At 32.2% G+C, this 12182-nt stretch overlaps 1 protein-coding gene across 1 annotated transcript in view; it reads right to left on the bottom strand.

Moving 5' to 3' along the window:
- Window positions 1-12182, bottom strand: part of LOC127442139 (uncharacterized) — a 439805-nt gene that overhangs the window by 140466 nt on the left and 287157 nt on the right. The gene's annotated exons all lie outside the window — the stretch shown is intronic.

The following is a 12182-nucleotide window of genomic DNA, read 5'->3' as shown; positions in this document are numbered from 1 at the left end:
TTGATTGTATGCTGACCGATAACTTGTACTATATAGTAGGTAAGGTTTAAATATTGCTTATTTGTTTTTGTGTCTTTTCTAAAATCTCTTGATTATTTTGTTTTCCACTACACCAAGAGTCGCTGTGTTCAGCATGAGCCACTTGGCAAAATTAGGCTCGGCACCGAAACTATCCGCTCACTGCCACGTCTGGGACGCTTCATCTCGCAACTCGCTTCCAATGTAAAGGGTGTAATCTGTTAATATGGGCGCCAAATCGAAAACACGCTGCTCACGTCCTGCTTACGGAGGATATGTGAAACCGGCGTAAAAGTATAGTTAACATAAAAATGAAAGTTCTCTCATCATTTACTCACCTTTATGCCATTCCAGATGTGTAAGACTTTCATCTGCAGAACATGCACAAAGATTTCAGCTCTATGTCAGCACAATAAATGTGAATGGTGACAAAAACTTTGAAGCTCCAGAAAGCACAATGGCAGCATAAAAGTAATCCATTAGACTCCAGTGGTTTAATCCATGGGTGCTTCTCATTTACTAAAATGGGCATCCTTATTTCCTCGCTCCTCTGTCCTTCAGCCTGTGACCCAGAAACTGATCACAGTTTGCCATGGGGAAGGACATATCAATTCTCGAAATGCACTGCAAGGATCAAGGAAGCTTCTCCAAGAACGCTTGAGCGAGGAAACACAGGAGTATCCTATGCGGAAGTCTTTTTGGTCAAAGCACCTGACGCATGTATTAATTCTCATTCCCCCTTCACGTCTTACACAATTGTTTTAATTCATGTATCAAATTAGCAGTTTAAATAAACCGTAATTGACACATACTTCAACAGTGCATCTTTAATTTGATATATTTTAAATATATTAATGAATAAAGTTTCAGTAGCATAATGGCAAGTGCCGAGGTCCTGCAGCTGTACAACAAAGCACTCTGAAGTGACGCCTGAGTGAGCAGGACATTTTGCAAATCTGTCTTGCTTTGATTCCTCGTTTCCTTGGATCCTTTCCTCATTTCCTAAGATGGTGGAGCTAGGATGCAAGGAAAGGAAACGAGGATGCACAATTTTAGAAATGAGAAGCACCCGGGAGTCACGTGACACCTTGCAAGGAGCAGACGTGAATGGCGAGCTCTGTGCACTTTGCTAATTTTATTACTATTTGTCATGAACCAGTGAGATTCGATACACCCTGATTCTTAACTGTTCTAGGAAGACAGTATGTCAAAAAATTCTAAATCCTCAGGCTCTGGAGATATTAAAAGACACTTACGTGCTCTGGCTGATTCCCCGGAGCAACAGGCCAGAACCCCCGGACTCAATTCGGACGGTGAACTCAAAGAAATACACCGTGAATTGATGAATGTGTCAGCAATGCTGACGAAAGTCATCGCAGATTTGGAAGATCTTGCTGTAATACGTCGATCGATAACTTCCATGGAGACTAAATTCGCTTGAGTTGGTTACAAAATTGTCGGATGTCGAGAGATGGATCGATTATCTGGAGTCTTCGGAGAGGGAATTAGCTGCTAATCTGCTAGCAACCAAGATTGTTTTCCAACACATTTTGGAAAAACTGGAGGATTTGGAGAATCGTAGCCGGTGAAACAACGTCCAAATTGTTGGAATTCCTGAGCATGAAGGCAAAGATATGGTGAAATTGCTAGATGAGCTCTTCCCGAGTCTGCTCAACATAAGCCATAAGCTGGAAATCGAGCAAGCTCACAGTTTCCCGGCTCGCAGATCTGCTGAACGAGACAGGCCCTGATCAATTCTGGCCACATTTCTGAAATCATCCGATAAAGATCTTGTGTTGCACGAGGCGAGGAGCAAAGGAAAGCTTTCTTGGAAGAACTACAACATTTTCTTGTTCCCAGACTTTGCGAATTCGACGAGAGAAACGTGATTGATTCATGGAATGCAAGAATCTCTTACATCAATGGAAGATTGCTTTTGCTCTGATGTTTCCAGCCAAATTGAGAATAGATACTAAGGATGGCCACAAAATATCTACATGCCCACAGCAAGCATTGTCTTTCATAAAAACATTGGAGTGAGTAAGCCATTGGTGTTTCTTATGTGGCCCCCCGAGTGAACTTGACTCAGTAAATATACTCTTGACTGTCTGAGGAAGCTGGGTGCCGCCTTTGTTTCTTATTGTGCTGGTTCCACCAAGCGGCTGGAGTTTGTTTTGTGGAATAACACTCCTTTGGGACAGTTATGGATAGATCTGCATGTTCCTTGTGTTTGTGCCTTCTATTGGCTGGAGTTTGTTTTGTGGAGTATTTTTTTGCAGGACATTGGAAGGATTAAGTCATCTGCTGCACTTTTGAAACAGCCGGCTTACTGAACATTCCTTTGACTGTCCGAGGAAACTGAACTGATTTTAAAAAAAAAAAATTGTGCTAGTTCCGCTAGCGGTTTTGTGGAGGAACACACCTTTGATACAGTTTTGGGAATTAATCTACACGTTCTTTGTGTTTATTTTGCCTATTGGCTGGAGTTTGTTTTATAGATTCTTTTCTGTTAGATTATTTTCAACAAATGTTAAAGTCTGAAATCAGTGTTTATATGGAGACCAACTCGTCCTCAGTATCCTCTGTGGGCGTGGATTGGGAGGCACTTAAGGCGGTTCTTAGGGGTCGGATCATACAGTATGCCTCATTCATCAAAATAAATCCAGAGCATGAGAACTCATGGAGTTTGAAGGGAATATTAAAAGTGCAGAGGCAGAGCTGAAGTGCCAAATGTTGTCTGATGGCCTCAGAGAACTGGCCAGATTGAAATACAGATATAATACTATTTTGTTGCGGAAGGTGAAGTTTGGGCTATTTAGGGCAAGACAGTCATACTTTGAGTCGGGGGACAAAGCAGGGAAGCTTTTGGCTAGATATATAAAGCAGTGAGAGTCTTTTTCTACCATTCCCTCAGTGAAATCTGCTGGTGGTGAAATTTTTTTCCTCAGCCATTGATATTAATAATGCTTTTAAAGAATTCTATCTTGATCTTTATAGTTCCATGTCTTCATCTACTGATGAGGATATTAGAAATTTTGTGGAACCATTAGAAGTCCCTAAACTGACAACTGAGCAAAAAATTTCTCTCGATTCTGAGATAACCTTGGAGGAGCTTAGCGAGGTAATTAAGGCCTTACCTACAGACACGGCTCCGGGGCCAGATGGCTTTGCTGCCGAGTTTTATAGATCTTATGCTACAGAGCTGGCTCCACTTTTGTTAGAAGTTTATACGAAATCATTAAAGAATGGAAAGCTTCCGCCAACCATGACACAAGCCCAGATCAATCTGATTCTTAAAAAAGACAGATCCAAGCGAGTGTAAGAGTTAGTCCAATTTCCCTGATCCAGCTAGACGTTAAAATATTGTCAAAAGTTCTGGCTAACCGATTAAGTAAAGTTATGACATCGTTTATACATATAGATCAGGTGGGGTTTATTCGGGGCCACAGCTCTTCTGATAACATTAGGCATTTCATCAATATCATGTAGTCAGTGGCGAATGATCAGACTCCGGTCACTGCATCTCACTTGATGCCGAAAATGCATTTGATTTGGTAGAATGGGATTATCTTTTTAAGATTTTGGAAATGTATGGGTTTGGGAAAACTTTTATTGGTTGGATTAAGTTACTTTATAGACACCCAGTAGTGGTGGTACAAATGAAGGGATTAATTTCAGATTATTTTACTCTGGATAGGGGCACCCGGCAGGGTGGCCCTCTTTCCGCATTATTTTTCTGTCTTGCCCTGGAACCATTAGCAGCCGCGATAAGAAGGGAAGATGATTTTCCAGTGGTGGTTGTGGGAGGTATGGCGCATAAACTTTTGCATTACACAGATGATATTTTGTTATTTGTCTTCAACCCTACTAGATCTGTGCCTTGCCTCCACAGAACTATTAATTCCTTTTCTAAGTTCTCAGTATACAGAGTCAATTGGTCTAAATCCAAATCTTCGGCTCTGACAGCGTACTGCTCAGTAGCCGGGTGCCTTCCAGTGGCTCAGACAGGGCATTAAGTATTTGGGCATTTTATTTCCAGCAAATTTGTCTGATTTAGTTAGTTAAATTTGACCCCTTAATTAAAAGGTTTTCGAGCGATGTGGGCTTTATTATATTTATCGATGATTGGGAAGGTTAATGTTATTAAAATGAATTATATTCCAAAAAGTTAACTACTTGTTACAGTTTCTCCCTGTAGATGTCCCCCTCGCTTATTTCAAGCAATTTGATAGCATAGTGAAGTCCTTCATTTGGAATGGTAAATGTCCCAGATTACATTTTAATATGTTACATAGGCCGATTGACAAAGGTGGGCTAGGCCTACCCAAGATTTTGTTTTATGCATTCGGTCTCAGAAATTTGGCTCATTGGTCGCTTCCACCTGAGGGAGCCCCTCCCTGGTTTTGTATTGAACAGGAATTTCTTGCCCCTATTTTACCATTACAAAGCCTTTCTATTAAACTAACTGGAGTAGCTAAGTCACACCCTGTTATTTCGCATTTGCACGTGGTATGGACAAAAGTGTCCAGAGTGTTTAATTCGGACATTTATTTAAATGTTGCCTCGAGCATATGGCTGAACCCTAAATTATGTATTGATATCTGCTGGTCAGAGTGGATTGTGAGGGGGATTACTACACTTGGTGACCTATATGAGAGTGAAGCATTTAGATCTTTTGAAATTTTGGTTCAACACTTTGAGATTCCCAGGTCTCAATTCTTTAGGTATTTACCGCTGCGCCACCTGCTCTGTAATATTTTTGGGAGTAGCTCACACCCTCCTAAATTGGCAGATACTCTGGGAGAGGTGATTACTGCTTTTGGAAAAGGTCATGAGGCATCAGTGTATTAGCGTCCCTGTTAATTCAGACGGAGCTTTAACTTCTATCAAGAGATTATGGGAGAAAGATTTAAACTTTGTATTGGAGGAGGGAGTGTGGGCTAGGATTCTAAAAAATGTCAAGTCTGCATCTAGAGATGCAAGGGTGCGTCTGATGCAATTTAAGATTTTACATAGATTCTCTTGGACCCCTTCTAGAGAAAATAGGCTTGGTCTTAAAGACCCACCTACTGGCGATGCCAATCAGAAGATGGAGACACAATCCATGTTTTTTGGGGATGTGCTAAGATTCAAGAAATGTGGTTGAAATTTCAGAGTTGTTTTGTGATGTTTTGAGCACTCAAATTTTACTTTGTCCCAGATTCTTTATTTTGGGTGATGGGTCGGTCATAAAATTGGGTTCTGACCAGTCTCATGATCAGAAGGCAAATTATTTTAAGGGGATGGAAGTCGGATGGAGCGTCCTATTTTTCGGAGTGGTGTGTGGAAATGGGGAGGGTGGCTGCTTTCGAGGAAGTGTTATGTAGAAGGCTGGGGTTCTGGGATTTATTTGTTAAAAAATGGGGCAATTGTTTAGTTTTTTTGGGGGGACTCTTGCGGAGGGGATGTGGAGAGTGTAGTTTAGTTTATGTATGTTTATTATATTTTCTTTTTAGTTTTTTGGTTGTGTGTATTATGTGAGACCACAGGGTTGTTCGTTGGGGGTCAGGGTGGGATTGATGAAAGGGGAGGGATATTAGAGGGGTTTAAATGTGTAATGTTGATTCATTGTATGTGTTGGTTTTTTCTTTGTGATGTATATATGAATCAATAAAAAAAATTAATTACAAAAGAAATGAGAAGCACCCCATGTCTTCTCAAGTGATCCAGTTGGTTTTGGGTGAGAACAGAACAAAACTACTTTTTCACTTTACATCTTGCCATTGTAGTCTCTAGGCACGATCATGATTTCAAGCTCGATTACACTTCCAAGTGTCTGACACATGCGCAGAGTGCTAGATGGCGCTTAATCGAGTTTGAAATTGTGATCACCAAAAAGACGGCTGATGTCAAGATTTATAGTGAAAAAGGAGTTATATTTTGGGCTGTTCTCACCCAAAAATCAACTGGATTGCTTCAGAAGACATGGATTAAACCACTGGAGTCTTATGAATTACTTTTATGCTGTCTTTATGTGCTTTCTGGAAATTGAAAATGTGGTCACATCTCCATTAAAATATCTTTGTGTTCTGTGGAAGTAAGAAATTAATGATAAGAGAATTATCATTTTGGGGTGAACTATTCTTTTAAGAATTCTCTCAAATTACTCTGAATTTTGCTTTTCAAATAAAATAAGAAATGTGACTGTCCATAGATCCTTATCAGTAAATGGTGGATTAGTGAAGGACTGAAATAACCACACAAAACAGAATCATTGTCTATTCCTTATGTCAATATTTGTGAGTTGATTATTAATTGGATTTGAATGAGACTGTAAAACAAAATGGGTAATGCCAAAACTATTTGGTCCAATGTCGGATTCCAATAGAATGGCCCCTGAAAATGGGTAATGCCAAAACTATTTGGTCTGATCTCGGATTCCAATAGAATGGCCCTTGAAGGTTTCTGTGTTGTTCTGTCTTTTCTGAGCGTTGAAACGAAAACACTTATTTGCACTTTATCAGTTGTTATTAATTTGATCTGACTCCAATTTAAGTTGACCTCTAATTTAGATTTCGTCTCTAATTAACTTCTGATCATTCTTTTAATTTGATCTTTTTAAGTTATTGATTACTCTGAATCATCTTAATTTTCATTTGTCCTTTCAATACTTGAATGTCGCTTAGAGTCTCACACCGGCCATTATTTCAATTACGAGGATCTCACGTCACAAGCGAGCCAGTTCAGTTCATAGTCAGAGGTTGTAGGGTAATCTAAATATCATCTGATTTGGCTTCTCTCAAAATCAGATGATACCATCGCTTGGACACATACAATTTGCTATGACGGACGATAATCAGTGACTGAAGTCTTACATGGATTCTTCTATCATTAAGCTTCAGTAATGGTCTTATCCTGGTCTCATACTTGCAGTAACAAACAGTATCTTAACACAATCTACTGGTCACAAATGATTTTGGAAGAATTCAGAATAAATCAAATAATAATTTAATTGCCAGGTAGGATATAAAACATTGTTACAAGAATTCAATCAAACCCAATTTCACATATGATCAGAATAAACAAACATTCCTAAAAATAAGATATAAGTCAGAGAAACATAATGTAGCAAATAGAAACTACGTACAGTGACCGTATGGGAGATCTGAATACAGACTCCCCGAGCTCTTGGCAAACCTTCATTAAATATCCAGACAGAATAAACATTGCGTAAACAAAGAGAATGTGGGGGTTGAATGGGATCCTGACTTCCTGGGGTTTGTTCTGATTTATACACAGGAGGTAGTTTTGATTGCAGGTCAGGGGGAGTATGCATCTTCCTGAAATAGGCAGCATCTTGCAAAGACCTTATAACTTTATCACTGCTAGTCTTATTGATATGAGAGAGACCATTAAACCAGTCGCACCAAAATCTGTTGAATGATATCAAACATACATAGTAGCATTCTTTGTTTTCATGGTTTTCTTTGTTACATTTTCACATGTACATCTTGTGTGTGTTTTTGTGTATGTGTGTGGACCTTGTGGGGGAAACAAGGGGGAGAGAGTACAGCTGGAGTTTGTGGGGGTAAGCTGGGTTTTTCACGCAATGATATCTTTGTTTTCTCAGGTGCAGATCCTACTTGTGAGAGAGTTTGAACGTTGTTTTTCCCAGAAGTCTTTCGTTGTTCCATGTGGGCATGTGCTGGGTTACAGTTCTCTTGGCACCTAGCCTTACAAGATAAAGCAAACACAAAATCAGATCAGTTACTGTTCAAAATGCAAGGGTTGCTTTTGCTGCTTGGTTCTGTATTACTTCTGGGGTCAACAGAGGGAAATGAGAAATATGATGAACTACATGAAAGATTCAAGGAAATCGTGGACAAGGCAATAGAAAAGGCCAATGTGGATCCTCAATATCCTAAACACATCGATTTTCACTCTATCTTAAGATCTGTAAGTTTTCATCATATAACATATGATGAAACATATTTCATGCCTAGGTGAAATATAGTAATTTGACAATTTTAATGTCTATGTTTAATATTGTGTTCACTCTGTCTTAAAGTGCTTCATAAAAATATTTTTTACTACTCTTAAATGTGCGTTATACTCATCTTTATACTTTATGCAAAATAACATTACCGGTAGCTTTCCATATATGACAGGATGATGACAAGATCCTTGTGCATGTGTTATTAAAACCCACTTCATGTGACAAGAAAGAGAGAGTCCATCGGAGGGAATGTCAAATCAGTAAAGGCACGGTAAGTATTAAGCTCCCAAAAGTATCTTCAGTATCTTGATTGTCTAAATGCCTGTAGGAGTAATTGCTAAATACACATCCTAAAAACAAAGCAACAAAAGGTATCTGCTGACAATTTCACACAGCTATCTCATCTGTTTCGCAGCCTTGGATGTCCTGTGTTGCATGTCACGGAAACATAGACTGTGTACCCTTACGACAAAGAAAAAAGGTACATCACACATAATCCATGGGAACAATGACATTCTATATTCAAAGAACTCTATTATAATCTATCTTAATTGTCTTCAGTGTATTCGTGCACAGTTATAACTCTTCTCTTTACAGGTGGAGTGTTCAAGGCACTTTACTGGAGCAGCTCATGCAATGTCACATCAATCAGAAGGAAACCATGAGCAACAGACTGGATGTCTTGGATGCATCTGAGAAGCAAAAAGGATTTTTTGACTGGTCATCTGAAACAAGGATTAATTTACAAATGAAAAATTGTGGGAAATCATAAATAATATTTGTGAAAAATACTTGTTAGCTGAAACTTGCATTAGGCTTTTTTTAACAAGATAAGATAAAGTCTTATGGGTGATTGAAACTGTGAACTAGTATTGTAACGAGAGAGAATGTAGTACCTGTTCAAAAATATTTCAAAATAAAAACAGTAGCGTACAGGTTGAAAACAAATTTCCATTTTTATGTTATAGTGCAACTATGTTTGTCTCTGTGTGCTTGATTTTTGCTTTCTAGAATGTAATTTAGCTTAAATATTAATGTAAAATATTTTATATTAATTATTTTATTATATATAATAAAATAACATCATAGACAATAACTATAAAGACAAAACCTTATTTTTAGGTTTGAAAAAATATTTAATTGGTAATTCTCTTACATCCCTAAATTGTATGAAAGAGAATCAACCCAGAAATATCTTGATTTGGAATCTTATAAAAAAATAAATTGTATTAATTTTTATACTAATGTACTAATTATTGTACTATAAGTAATTATAAAATAAAATAAAATAACTGTACTATAAGTATTTATAAAATAAAGTAGTTGTACTATATTTATAAATAAAAATATAATAAACTAAAATAATTGTACCATAAGTATTTATGAAATAAAATAGTTGTACTAAGTATTTATAAACTAAAATAATTGTACTATAAGTATTTATGAAATAAAATAGTTGTACTAAGTATTTATAAAATAAAATAACTGTACTATAAGTATTTATAAAATAAAGTAGTTGTACTACAAGTATATATAAATAACAATATAATAAACTAAAATAATTGTACCATAAGTATTTATGAAATAAAATGGTTGTACTATAAGTATTTATAAATAAAATAAAATAATTGTACTATAAGTATTTATAAATAAACTAAACTAAAATAATTGTACTAAAAGTATTTATGAAATAAAATAGTTGTACCAAGTATTTATAAAATAAAATATTTGTACTATAAGTATTTATAAAATAAAATAGTTATACTATAAGTATTTATAAAATAAAATAGTTGTACTATAAGTATTTATGAAATAAAATAGTTGTAATATAAGTATTTATAAATAAAATAAAATAATTGTACAATAAGTATTTATAAAATAAAATAGTTGTACTATAAGTATTTATAAATAAAAATAAAATACACTAAAATAATTGTAATATAAGTATTTATAAATAAAAATAAACTAAATTAAAATATTTGTACTATAAGTATTTATGAAATAAAATAGTTGTACCAAGTATTTATAAAATAAAATATTTGTACTATAAATATTTATGAAATAAATTAGTTGTACTATAAGTATTTATAAAATAAAATGGTTATACTATAAGTATTTATAAATAAACTAAAATAGTTGTACTATAAGTATTTATAAAATAAAATAGTTGTACTGTAAGTATTTATAAATAAAATAACATAAACTAAAATAATTGTACTATAAGTATTTATAAATAAAAATAAACTAAATTAAAGTATTTGTACTATAAGTATTTATGAAATAAACCTAAAATAATTGTACTATAAGTATTTATAAAATAAATTGGTTGTACTATAAGTATTTATAAATAAAATAAAATAATTGTACTATAAGTATTTATAAAATAAAATGGTTATACTATAAGTATTTATAAAATAAAATAGTTATACTATAAGTATTTATAAAATAAAATAGTTGTACTATAAGTATTTATAAATAAACTAAAATAATTGTACTATAAGTATTTATAAAATAAAATGGTTATACTATAAGTATTTATAAAATAAAATAGTTGTACTATAAGTATTTATAAATAAAATAAAATAATTGTACTATAAGTATTTATAAAATAAAATAGTTGTACTATAAGTATTTATAAATAAACTAAAATAGTTGTACTATAAGTATTTATAAAATAGTTGTACTATAAGTATTTATAAATTAACTAAACTAAAATAATTGTACTATAAGTATTTATAAAATAAAATAGTTGTACTATAAGTATTTATAAATAAACTAAAATAATTGTACTATAAGTATTTATAAAATAGTTGTACTATAAGTATTTATAAATTAACTAAACTAAAATAGTTGTACTATAAGTATTTATAAAATAAAATGGTTATACTATAAGTATTTATAAAATAAAATAGTTGTACTATAAGTATTTATAAAATAAAATAGTTGTACTATAAGTGTTTATAAATAAAAATTAAATAAACTAAAAGAATTGTAATATAAGTATTTATAAATAAAAATAAACTAAATTAAAATATTTGTACTATAAGTATTTATGAAATAAACTTAAATAATTGTACTATAAGTATTTATGAAATAAATTAGTTGTACTATAAGTATTTATAAATAAAATAAAATAATTGTACTATAAGTATTTATAAAATAAAATAATTGTACTAAAAGTATTTATGAAATAAAATAGTTGTAGTATAAGTATTTATAAATAAACTAAACTAAAATAATTATACTAAAAGTATTTATGAAATAAAATAGTTGTACTATAAGTATTTATAAATAAAATAAAATAATTGTACTATAAGTATTTATAAAATAAAATAGTTGTACTAAAAGTATTTATGAAATAAAATAGTTGTACCAAGTATTTATAAAATAAAATATTTGTACTATAAGTATTTATAAAATAAAATAGTTGTACTAAAAGTATTTATGAAATAAAATAGTTGTACCAAGTATTTATAAAATAAAATATTTGTACTATAAGTATTTATAAAATAAAATGGTTATACTATAAGTATTTATGAAATAAAATAGTTGTACTATAAGTATTTATGAAATAAAATAGTTGTACTATAAGTATTTATAAATTAACTAAACTAAAATAATTGTACTAAAAGTATTTATGAAATAAAATAGTTGTACCAAGTATTTATAAAATAAAATATTTGTACTATAAGTATTCATAAATAAACTAAACTAAAATAATTGTACTATAAGTATTTATAAAATAAAATGGTTATACTATAAGTATTTATGAAATAAAATAGTTGTACTATAAGTATTTATAAAATAAAATAGTTTTACTAAGTATTTATGAAACAAAATTATTGTAATATAAGTATTTATAAAATAAAATAGTTGTACTATAAGTATTTATAAATAAAAATAAACTAAATTAAAATAATTGTACTATAAGTATTTATGAAATAAAATATTTGTACTAACAGTATTTATAAATAAAAATAAAATAAAATAATTGTAATATAAGTATTTATAAAATAAAATAGTTGTACTATAAGTATTTATAAATAAAAATAAACTAAACTAAAATAATTGTACTATAAGTATTTATGAAATAAAATATTTGTACTATAAGTATTTATAAATTAAAATAAAATAAAATAATTGTACAATAAGTATTTATAAAATAAAATAGTTGTACTATAAGTATTTA

The sequence above is a fragment of the Myxocyprinus asiaticus genome, chromosome 6, assembly GCF_019703515.2.
Source record: "Myxocyprinus asiaticus isolate MX2 ecotype Aquarium Trade chromosome 6, UBuf_Myxa_2, whole genome shotgun sequence".
Taxonomy (NCBI): domain Eukaryota; kingdom Metazoa; phylum Chordata; class Actinopteri; order Cypriniformes; family Catostomidae; genus Myxocyprinus; species Myxocyprinus asiaticus.
Note: the sequence above shows the minus strand (reverse complement) of the source record. Positions and strands in the feature narration are given on the sequence as shown.